Consider the following 12369-nt stretch of genomic DNA (forward strand, 5'->3'; position numbering starts at 1 on the left):
TTTATTTGATTAACACTTTGCCACTGAGGCGAATTTTCCTTTGAGGTTTCTTATTCTGGATAGTTTTTAATGTAATTGGTTTAAGTGATACTTTACTTAAATATATCTTAAAAAGAAATCTGCCACTAACTATGAAATTTTCATGTTCAGTCCAATTGACTTCAAAGTAATCCAAAATGCTTTTTCCCAAGTGACACCTATCAGTCTCCAGCTATGTTTCTGATGGAGACTGACATCTGAAACCAACAATTAAAGTTACCTAATGCCAGGACTCTTTAAAGACGAACAGGCTTTACAGTACCCTATCAAAGCAGCTCATAACCAACTCATGCTATTATTGTTTCTATAAGTGTGCTGGGAGGATTAATTTCTTGACACTCATTTAACATTACAGGAAAAATAATTTTCAGAGCCAAAAGGTCATTCTTTGACAAATCAGCACATTCAAAATTGTATGTTTTGATGAAAAACTGAAAATATCATCGAGGCTTTGACTACTTTCTGCATATTCTTTAGTCCTCCTGGCCTCTTCTTTATTATCTATGTGACATCAATTAAGGGACATTAGTTAAATTTGAAACTTGCCTTAAAGTAATATAAAAGCAAAGGGCAAGAGAGAGGAAGAGAGAAAGGACAGACAGGAGGAGAGAGAGAGAGAGAGAGAGAGAGAGAGAGAGAGAGAGAGAGAGAGAGAGAGAGGATCCCCAGAACATATTACCATTCAGATTGAGGTATAACGGAGCAATTTTTTTTTCTTTTGTTTAAATACTACAAATGCATTTATTGTATTTACTTCACAAACCTTTTTCTTTGGTTTCAGAGGGGGTTATTCAAGCAAAGATTGAGCTAAACTTAAAGGGTAAAGAAACAGCAATTTTTTTGTTATGTGATGTAGAATTCTCGAAACTCATGCAACCATCATGACTGCCCTGAATCTCAGGAAAGGTGGTGTTTTTCGGAAACAGGGAAATATCATTAGTATCAAGCCTAGTGTGTGCCAAGTCCTGAGATGGTCCTAAAAGACTATGGGTTATGTATGATATCAAACAGGTTGTTGTTGAGAGTGGGAAGTGGGCATCCTTAGCTGTGACTGCAAATGGAATCAACACATAACTCCTTCGTCTAACCCTACCTCCTTCCCCTTCTACTTCCTACCAGTTAGGCACCCTCTTCTCCAACTACTTCTTCCCTTGATGTTCACCAATGACAATAAATTACCAGACCACATAGAATTAAATATATTCAAAGGAACTTAATAATGAAATTGTACAATTATTGAGCAAAATGTACGATCTATCCATGCAAACAATTAAGGCACTAGATAGCAGGTCAGTTTCCAACAGGGTTGTCAATTTTTCAAGTGTCCAGAGGAGAAAGTCTAATCTGTAGTAGACTGATGAATCTCAATTTCATATTGCATGAGCAAAATTACATCTAACTAGCATAAAAAAGTACCGCTAAGATTAATAAATGTTGAAATACAAACCATTTTTATTTGTTTTAGGAACTAATTTATTTCTGAATCAAATATTATATTTTAAATAATAGGTTTTGCTTTGGCATAGATAATAACTGACTTTTAGCTGGACGACAGAATAGGATATATGGCACTTTTAAGGTTTAGTATCAAACTGGGTACTAAATAGAGAATACGTAGGTATATAATGTTTATGAAGGTGATCTAGAGGGAGAATGTTCCATTAAATATCTTATCTTTTATGTGATATTAAGCCATTCCAGCATTGTACAATATCAGGTAAACAGTCAGAAGAATGTTTTAAGACTATGTGTATGAACAGCTTTATGGAGCTGACTTTCAGAATATGGGCTGCAAGGCAATCGACTTAGCAAAAAGTACCACAATGATACTTTGGAATAATGACTTTGAAATTATAGGTTACAATCCAAGAGGGATAACTGTTATAATTAGATTATTTTCTGAAGAAGTTGGCCAAAGTGAGGTTATCACAAAGAATTTTGTTACATTCTTGAAATTGTTTAGAAATATATTAGGAGCATCGGAGAACTAGTTGTACCTTTGCCCAGAATTATGGTTCATCTGCTCCTGGAATGGGATAACAGTTTTGGTGACTATATTCCATGAAAAATCTGATGGGATTTGGGAAAGTCGAAACTAAAGACAATTGCAGTTGGCTTTTATTTTTGTTCATTTCTTCATTTTATAAGATGATTGGGGCTCTTCAGTTTCCCCACAAGAAAATTCTAGAGGACTTTTACTAGAAGTCCATCAGGTCATGAAGTTAGTTATAAAGAAGCACTTAAGAATATTAAAACACAGGAAGAGTCTTTGCAAGAAAGGTTTTTTCTTTTTTTCTGTGTGTGTAATCTGTCACAATGGGTTATTAATAAAAACTGGAATGTGCAGATCAATTTAATAGATAGAGATGATTGTTTCACTTGTTAGGCCATCTCAAATCTCAGATTACATAGATCAGGGATACCAAAAAAATGTATACACATGGACACTTTGGTCAATGTTGCTCAAACAGTAGTTCGCCGTAATCAGAAGTGTCTGGATGCTGATGGTAACCACTTTGAGCACCTCTTGTAATTGCAGAAGTCAAATGTGACTTGTATTCATCTTTTGTTATCAGTATATATTGAATATTATAATTTTAAAAGGTTTTTCATTTCTTAAAATGTGTATACATTTTTTGGCACCCTCTGTAAAATTTAAAAACAAAAAGAAAGCCCTCGGCACTCATTTTCAAACTCATGTACGGTCCTTGAAAGTACAAAATTCCATTAAGTACTGAGTTGAATAATCCTTTATGAGTTTTAATATGAAAAATTATTCATCATCATTACTTTAACAAAAATGCCAATGACATTAAAATAAAAGATTTTCTGTTTCATGATTTCAAGAATCTAAGTGAAATATAGATTGAAAAAAATTAAGAGACAAAACATTGTCTTTTACATTTGCTCAAGAATGGCATCAAAGTACAATCTGTACGTTCCATAATAAGCAGTAAAGTTAAACTAGGAGTTAATGTAGCTAGTTACTCCTGGTATACAGACCGTTGATGCCCATGAGAAGCTAACCATTTCGTATAAGCACACACTTCAAAGTTACAATGAAATGAAAAGAAACTAAAGCAAGCTTTGTGTTTGTTTTGTTTTGAAATACAATCCTTAGTGAAGCATTGTTTGCATATTGAACTGAATGTGTAAACAATGCCGTTGTGGGTTTAATTTGTGAAATGAGTATAAGCCTTGATGAGCTGTGATGTTTGCTATTTGGAAATAGAAAACTACTTTTAACGTATTCGTCTGAGGATTGATACAAACACAAAATATGTAGACTCCCCAAATTGGCTTAAAGCTTGATATTTTTTTCTCAGCAAAAATTTCAACTGTAGCATAAAAATGATAGTTTTAAAAGTTGTATGTCGTAAGTTATGAAGTTTTATGATGAAATACCCAATACAGTATTTGAGATGCTCTGATGTTAAAAAATACAAATGAAATACTTTCAGTTGTTGGCAATGGGTACCTAAATCCACGCACAGTTGTGTCCTCTGCCTGTGAGGCCACTCCTTGTATGTTGCTCGTGTATCATGCTTTATTTTCAGTTTAATCGTCTTTTTAAGTCAAGTATCACAGTGATGTGCTCAAAATGTATTAACATTGTTTTAAGAAAAGTAATCTAGTATTAATATAAAAGTAATCTAATATTAATATTAAAGCACTCATGTTATCAAACACGAATATCTTTAAATTGTGTTTTGGTACTAAAAATAAAACTATACATACAAGTTGGCTTTATTCTAAATATAGTTAATATAAATTTTAAACTAAAAAACAATGTTACACACACATATACTACTTCGGGTTTATTCTTATTTATCAGTTATAACTTGCCACTGAATTGATATCCAACTTCTGTATGTAGTATTAGTAAAGAGAGTAGGTTGCATTCTCCTGATTCCTGAAATTTGATAACCATAGTAAATGGATTTAATTCATTCCATCTTTGTAATAATATTCTGAATTATATTCAACAGGAAACCTATACTAAAGAATTGTCTTACAGGTTTCCGATTTTAACCAGGAAATACAAGGTGCTCCAAAGAATCAACCTGAAAAACAGAAAAAAAAATGGGGTACATAAAAAGGGTGAGTTTTGCCAATTATGTTATTGCTCAATTAGTTGTATACTTTTATAAAAGTAATATTATATTCAGAGAATACCTGTTAAAAATTTGTCACTCACAGGCATGATAACATGTTATGTGCTCAGTAACTTCAACCAGCATGAGAAGAGTTGCTACTTCCGTTTCCCCAATAATTAATGAGCGAATCACTGAAATTCTCTGCAACTAGAGTTTTGTAGCTAGAGAATAGAAGTTTAGGCTAGATCATAACCAAGCCTATTTATAGGTTTATAAAATCAGTTATTCTATGACAATTATTATCTTGTTATTAATAAAATAATAGAAATAATCCAGAACTTCTTAGTGGGTTGCTGACAAGGGTAGAATAAACAAGTTAGAGAAACAGTAGAAAGAATTTCTTCATAAAAATGAATGATGTATTTTTTTAAATGCAAGATTCCTAAAATTCTAGCCCTGGATATACTTTGATGACCTTTGCCCTATTTTTGTTACATAATCATTCAAAATAGTGTGAACACTTTTAAAAGCTATTTATTTATAGGCAGCTTATATGGACAAAACGTGATTAGAAAACAAATGAAAAGCACATGAGAAAAAAGAAAGGTAGGATGAGGCCTAAAATAGTGTAGGGTGGAGGCTAATACAAAAAGACAAAGCACAGTGACCAATACCCTTGCTGTGGATGAGTCCCAAATGTGGTCCTAACTTTTGAGCAATAAGTCAAAAACATAAACTTGATTAGTTACACAAATCTCAGTGCCCTCACGATATAAACAGCCTGTAATCCTTATGATATTAAGACTTCTTTGTCTTCACAGAAAAGAGAATGTGTAATGATATGAACTAATTCTCAACAATAGCCTATGAAATAGATGCAATAACCTCTTCCACTGTTAGGATTTCTTGAGTCTTGTTTGTTTGTTTGTTTGTTTTAATTATAGCTTTAATAGAATCCAAAGGTATATTTTTAATTATAGCTTTTATAGAATCCAAAGGTATATTTCAATGATGCTCAGGCAGTACAAGGAGGCTCAGACAGTATGCATATAGTATATCAATCAAAGAGTTATCATTGATTTATTCAACACGATTTAATGGAGTGCCAAGTATGTGTGTGATTCTACATTAAGCACCATAGAGAATTCAAAGATGAATAAAATATAATCGGCCTGCAACGTGCTATGAGCAGTCATACACTAAGTAGATTATTATCCCCACCCAAGACACATACAACTATGGAGGGCGTTCATAAGAAACACCAAAGATCATCCATGTCTGGTTGGCTCAGAATAAAACAGATAGTGTTGGAAAGACAGGATGGGAACAAAAATTGGAGGCTCTGGAATGTGGGCAAAAAGGTCCCCCTCACCCCCCAAAAAAACCCATAAAGGAGTAATACGAATAAAACTATGTTGTAATGTGACTAATCTGATAGATGTGAGGAAGGCTATTAGAAATGGGAAAACCAATTGTATGGCTACTTAAATAGTTTGAGCATAAATGAGGCCCAGATTAAGTTAGTATTTAAAAAAAACTACAAAGCTGGGGAGAAAGCAAAATTTATGGCAGAAGTGGAAGCTGCAGGACTTAGCAACAGATTGGATGAGCAGGACTAAGGAATGAAAGGAGTCATTTCCCCCTCTATGTGGCTGGAAGGTCATTGGTGCCATCATACATAAGGGAACATGGGGAGAGGGTGTCTTGTTTGGGGGAAGGCTGAAAGGGAGAGATGAGGGCTTCTGTTTTTGTTGTATTGAATTATAGATATTCCTATACATAAATTCTCTTCAGACTCTAAGGCCAGGTCCAAATGCTACCTTCTCTTTCCCTTAGCTGGAAGCAAACTCTCTCTGCTCTGAACTAAAATAGCTTGTTTGTCAACGTTTCTTTTAAGGAGCTTGACACTTTCTCATGTAATAACTATTTTTAAATGCCCTATTTCCTGCTCTAGACTGAAATTTTCTAGAGGAAAGGACTGTGCCTGGTTCATTTCTGCACCTCCTTGTACTGAGTAAGCATGCTTGCATGCTAAGAGCATATACTAAGGAATATTCACATTTAGTGGCTAGAGGGGGTTCAAGGAAAGGATAACAAAGGAGTGTTCAGAGAGGTGGAAGTGACGGAGGCTAGCTCAGAACCACAGAAGGGAGAAGAAAGTTCCAGCAAGGAGCTTGTCAGTAGGACCATTCACCAATAACAGGTCTGAAAACTGGGGGACTGGCGAAAAGATTTGACAGCAAAAGAAGAAGGTTTTAGGAATTTGATATCCTGAGACCAAGGATGAAAACTAGGCCATGCTGCCAAGCTCTTGATTTCCTCTGGGTTGATGTCTTAGGTGGCTTCCTCCTGGCAGTTATGAACAATTTGTGGCAACAGGGCCAATTTGGTGGAAATATTAAGTGTTTATGGGTTCCTTATTTTTTCTTCATTCAGAATTAAAATAGCTTCTTTATTGGCTATCTTGGGGACAAGGGGTCAAGTCTTATCATCTAGACTGCCTCTTTGAAGGACAGTCAAAGAATACTCCAATTTTTTAAGCATTCAAATATTCAAATGAGGCAGAATGGAGGAGCAACAGCACCAAGCTGTCCCTAAGGTGTCTCATGCACGCACTAACTTATTTCATCTAGAAATAAAGGTTTGTGGGCTCATTCCTCTGATTTAGACGGGGTACCTATGGCTCACTTTTAGTTAAAATCAAATTAGCTGGAGAACTGCAGCAGGATCAGTTCATTTAGTTCAGCGCAGTAATAGTGAGTGCTTATTACATCCCCAGCACTACCACTAGTGAGGCACTGTGAATGGAGAGAGGGATAAAAGGCAGTCATCCCAAATCCTCCCCCTTCTGTCTTTTTCTCACCCAGCCCTCAGTCTCCTGTAGATCATAACATTTCCTGTCTCCATGGGTTGCCCTTAGTCTCCCCTCCTGAGCCAGAAACCCTAGTCTCTGTTCTTTTGAACTCATAGACTGCTTTGAAAATTCTGTCATGACCCTGGGATGGTTCATCACAAATCCCGAACTATAGGACCCGTGCAGAACATTTTACCTCTGTTACTGTGGAATAATAAGAAGTAGAATTCAAAAGAGGAATGTTCTTTGGGGCTTAGAGGTTAAATCAAATTGTCCAAAGGCGATCCTCCATGAGTTGGCCTTCCACAATTTTGACCAAATTAAATACACGGGAGGAGAGTCCCCATCACACTCCATGTTCTCCACTCTATTGTAGTTAGGTTATCTTCATTTGAACATCTATTTTTGTGTGTGTGTGTGGTAAATATTTATCAAGAGCTAGATGCAAGGTATTGTGCACAGGAGAGAAAGGAAGATGCAAGGTTCTGGTCTGCCACATCTGCTCTGGGCACTTGTCACTACTGGGTTAAGACATTTGTACTTTATTAAATAGACATTTGGAACCTACTGGAGATTTTTAACTGAGACAGGAGATGCACTTTAGAGAAAGAAAAACTCCTATTTCTGTCTAATGAATGGGCATAGAAGAGCCTGGTCGAAGAGAATGACAATTATGAACAGAGGCAGATATGGAAATGGGCTTGGAGTGGCAGTAATGATAAAAAAATGAAAAGATAGATGAGGAGACACTGCCAACACAGTAAACTTGTCCTGTTGGCTTATAGTATATGAAAGATAAGGAAGAGGAATGAAAGGTGAATTCCAAGTGTTGAGCCTGGTGTTGAAGGTGGTGCCGTTAACAAAATTAAGTCAAGAAGAGGAGCTGATGGGAGGGACAGAAAGGACGGGAGTGACGCATTCAGCTCTGAGTATGTTTGGCCAACAAGATCTGCAGTTGAGAATGCCCAGCCTTCTGGAAAGCAGATTTATGTCTTTAAATCACCTATTTAGAAGTAAAAGAAGAGATTATGGATGTGAATAAAATTGTAAACACGAGAGAATATAATGAAGAAAGAGAAGAGAACATATGTCTAGGTCTATTTTTGAGTATGATTAAGAGAAAAAGAAGAGGCTCTGTAGAACTAGAGAAGTAGCAATCAGAGGATAAAGACAGAATCATGGAACCTGAAAGAGGGGTTAGCAGAAGCCTGCTGTCAATAACACCAAATGCTTCCTGGAAGTCAAGAATGATAAGACTAAGAATTGATCATTAGGAGACCATTGATGATCTTCAAGAGAGCAGTCTCAGTAAAGAAATGAGAGCAGAAATCAGATCTCTAGGATTTAGTGGAGTCTAGAAGTAGGTGTACTGAATGCTGACCACTATTTGAGGGGCTTGGTGGCAGAATAAAGAAATTAGAACAGGAAAGTCATTTTAATGCATGTTGAAGGGGTGCTGAGCATTTATACTTAAAATTGAAAAACATTGCATAAAGAAATTGTTTCTAAACGTGCTCTAAAATATAGTGGAAGGAATGGGCATAACAAAGCATTCACTACAGTTTTCAGTGATGTACTATTTTCATTCAAATACGTTCAGTCTAAATGGATTGTTGCAATTTAGCGATCTTCCTAACTTTGAGATGTTATAAAATAAGTGGATACTGGAGTTAATCGTGCCAAATGTGTTACTTTAAAATGTCAAATCAATTTATTTGCCATCCATAAAGTGAAATCCCTTCTTCTGCCAATCATGGAATTGTGTATTTGGGGACTTTCAAAATATAATCAGCAGACATGTTTTTGTAAGCAGATAAACATCATAAGGATATACAATAAAGAGTTGTATATAAAAAAAAATGAATTAGATCTTTCCAATGTTGAAATGTAGGTAGTGATACAGCAAGGAAATCAAAAGGACAACAAAGTGATATTTTTCATAGACTGCATGTTATAATCATTTAAAACCGGACATTTGAAGTACTTGAGAAATCAGGGTTGTTACAGTATTCCAAAAGAAACACAATGTGAAGTGAAAACAGAGGGAAAAAATTGCACGTAGGTTTGTTAGAATATGAAAGCAGCATGAGTGGGTGAGAATTTGTAGTGAAGCCAAAATGTAATGCCACAGAAGGAAAAAAGGGACTAGTTCTAGTATGCTAATGAGACCACACCTGGAACGATGCATTCAACATGGGATACCTCTAAACAAAAATGAACATCTAGGAAACTGGAAATAGTTCAGAGACAAGCAATAAGAATGATTAAGGGCTTGGAGATACTTTTAATCTTGAAACAAGATTAAAAGGCCTTACATTTGTTTAACGTGGCTAACAGATGACTAAAAGTGGGCATGATATCTGTTTATAAACATCTGAAGGTTGGGTGTAAACATGAACGTTAGAGTAGAATTGCATAATATGGTATGAAAAAGATTTAACTTGGGAAAAAAATTCAAGAGAGAATTTGAAAGTGAATATAATGAAGCTGTCTCCTGGAGAGTGTGTATTTCCTTTTCTTTAGAGACACAGCCAAGAATGAGGAAGTGTAGCCAAGAGCCCTTCAGAAGAGAATGACCCAACAGGTCCCCTAAAAATCTAATTTCTTCACTTTCACAAACCAGTAGAACCCTTTTTAAGCTTGATCTGTTTGTACAGAATTATCCAGAAAGGGTGTTTATTTACAGATTTTAGAAAATCAGCAGCACAACACTTTAGAGTCCTGGACAATCATGTTGTATACTCATTTGTTCTGTCATCGGTAGAGTAGTCCAATAAAACAGTATTAAATCTAGTTTGTATTGATGCTGGCCTCTCAAAGTCCATTCTCCCAAAGCTCAAAGGGTTTCACTTAGAATTTACTAAGAAACAACCGAATGGCTTTATTTTTTAAAAATTGTGTATATGTCCAGCTGGAGTTCAAAGTTATACCAATAGGTAGGGTAATTCAAGAGGTCTGTTTTGGTATTATTTCTACAAACAGCCAATCTTCTGTTTTCCTTTTTGGTGAATGTAGTGTCTTATTCTTTTAGTTTGTTTGTTTGTTTGTTTGTTGCCTAAACTTTGTTCTTACTAAAGGGATGGAATTGTTTTCCCTGAAGGTTGCTTTAAAATGAAATTAAAATAGAAATTATGTTTTGGATTCTGAGCCCCTAGATGGGTTTGTCTGTTTAATTTGACTTACATAAAATGCCCAAAACAATGCCGTGCACACTTGAAAACTAACCAAGTAGTAGATGACAGCTGCAGATGCATCCTGCCCCTGAGGGGTTTGTTAAGGGAATACTAGTAAGTGAATTTTATATTTCCACAGATTTTCACTGTAAAGTCATATTTATGGATATTATGATGGCCTGATTCATGCCATGTAGGGCCTGCTAGTGTTTCTGAATCATTTCCAGAATTTCCCAGCAGGTTTCAGGCTCCAGAATTTCCACTCATGTCCTCTCAGGAGGCCCTTTGAGCTTCCCGCGTTGATCTCCTTTGCCCTCTCCTCATTGCCTTGTAGAACTTTGTTGCAGTTCCAAACTGGGCCAGTAGATGCTGCCACTTCATGACTTTAAGAGTTAGTTACAAAGTTGCTTTTTCAGTGTTTAAGGCCTAAGATGAAGGGGGTATTGAGGGGGATGTGGAGATGAGAAGGAGGTTAATGCGTAACTGGAATAGTCTCTCAGGGGAGTAATTTGGTTTTCAGTTGTGTGCTTATGAAGTATTTGAATTTTACTACAAGCAAAACAGTAGGAAAAACAATAAAAAGTAAATTAATTTCAAAAAGACACTTCAACTTCAGATGCTTCAGGTATATTTTAGGCAAGAAAATTAAAAACAAAAAAAAAAAAGAACAGAATTTAAAAAGTAATACCCAAAAGCATCTTAGACTCAACATTTCTCTACAGTTATGGAAAGGGCAGGCTTGAAAATATGTTCTGGAGAGAGAGCCTGAGGGACAGAGCAAATGTAATTCTTTAAACCGCTGTTTCTCAAAGTGGTGTGTGAGATAATTTTTGGTTTTACAGGATAAATGATTTTTATTTCCATAATATGGATTCATTAGCAAGATCGCCTTCCATTCATGGCTAATTTTGTTGGTTTTCCGTTTACGGTGATGACAAAAAGTTTCCTTTATCATATAAACGTATTTAATAGATTATTTAAAGAAAAATATTAAATGAATATTACAGGTGATATGGCAAAAATTATAAAAGTGGTATTTAATAGAAATCCTGGAAATAGTACCTTGTTTAAACAAGCAATATACTTTTCCTTATAGAAACTTACAATTTTTTATTGCCTATTTTCAACTTCTTATTTCTAATGTGGACTCAAAATGTGACTTTTATATAACTCCTAATGCCATCCATGTAATATATGTATATATTGGCATCCATTTAATATATATGTACGTATGTATACATATGTATGTATACATACATACATATGTATACATACATATATATGTATGTATACATATATATACATACGTACATATATATATATATATATATATATATATATATATATTTAAGACTAGATAGATTGGAAACTAATACCGTGTTTCCCCGAAAATAAGACCTAACCGGCAAATAAGCCCTAGCATGATTTTTCAGGATGACATCCCCTGAACATGAGCCCCAATGCATCTTTTGGAGCAAAAATTAATATAAGAGCTGGTCTTATTTTCGGGGAAACACGGTAATAAGAAGTTGAATAACTATTACTGTGCTATAGTTCTGGGGTTTTTGGATAACTTCTGTGAACATTTTATTATGTAGATATGTAAAAAATATGTGGGAGCAAAGCAATTTGAAAGCAAGGTCAGTATTGCTGAAAATCTGATTTTAGGGGGAGTAAAGAAACATGCTAAACAACTATATTTGTGTGAACAGTAATATGTATGTACTAAAGCACGAATTTTTATTTCATCCAAATTATGCTTCTCCCCACCTTTATTTAGAGGTCAAATTAACACATAATATTCTATGCCAAAATGAAATTCAAAATGTTGTGTCCTTACAAGGAGAGTATTAAATTAAGCATTGTACGTAATTTTTACATGATATTTGCTACAGCTACTGAACATTCCTAGACCCTGAATGATTCACAAAACTTTTAAATTCCATATTTTGCCTATAACATATATACTTTACTAAAAATAATTACTAATTTTCTGACTATTACCACTACTACCATTATCACAGTGGCTAAAAGTGGTCTTTGGGGTGACACAGAGGATGGTTTTAATCTTAAGTCTGTCATTTATTAGGAAGTTGCTAAAAATTATGAGCCCTTAGCTTTCTCTCCTGTAAAATGGGGGAAAATAAGATCTACAAAGTTATTGAAATCTACCCATTGATATTTCCATCTTAATCGCATGTTAACT

Source organism: Rhinolophus ferrumequinum, chromosome 3, assembly GCF_004115265.2.
Source record: "Rhinolophus ferrumequinum isolate MPI-CBG mRhiFer1 chromosome 3, mRhiFer1_v1.p, whole genome shotgun sequence".
Lineage (NCBI taxonomy): Eukaryota > Metazoa > Chordata > Mammalia > Chiroptera > Rhinolophidae > Rhinolophus > Rhinolophus ferrumequinum.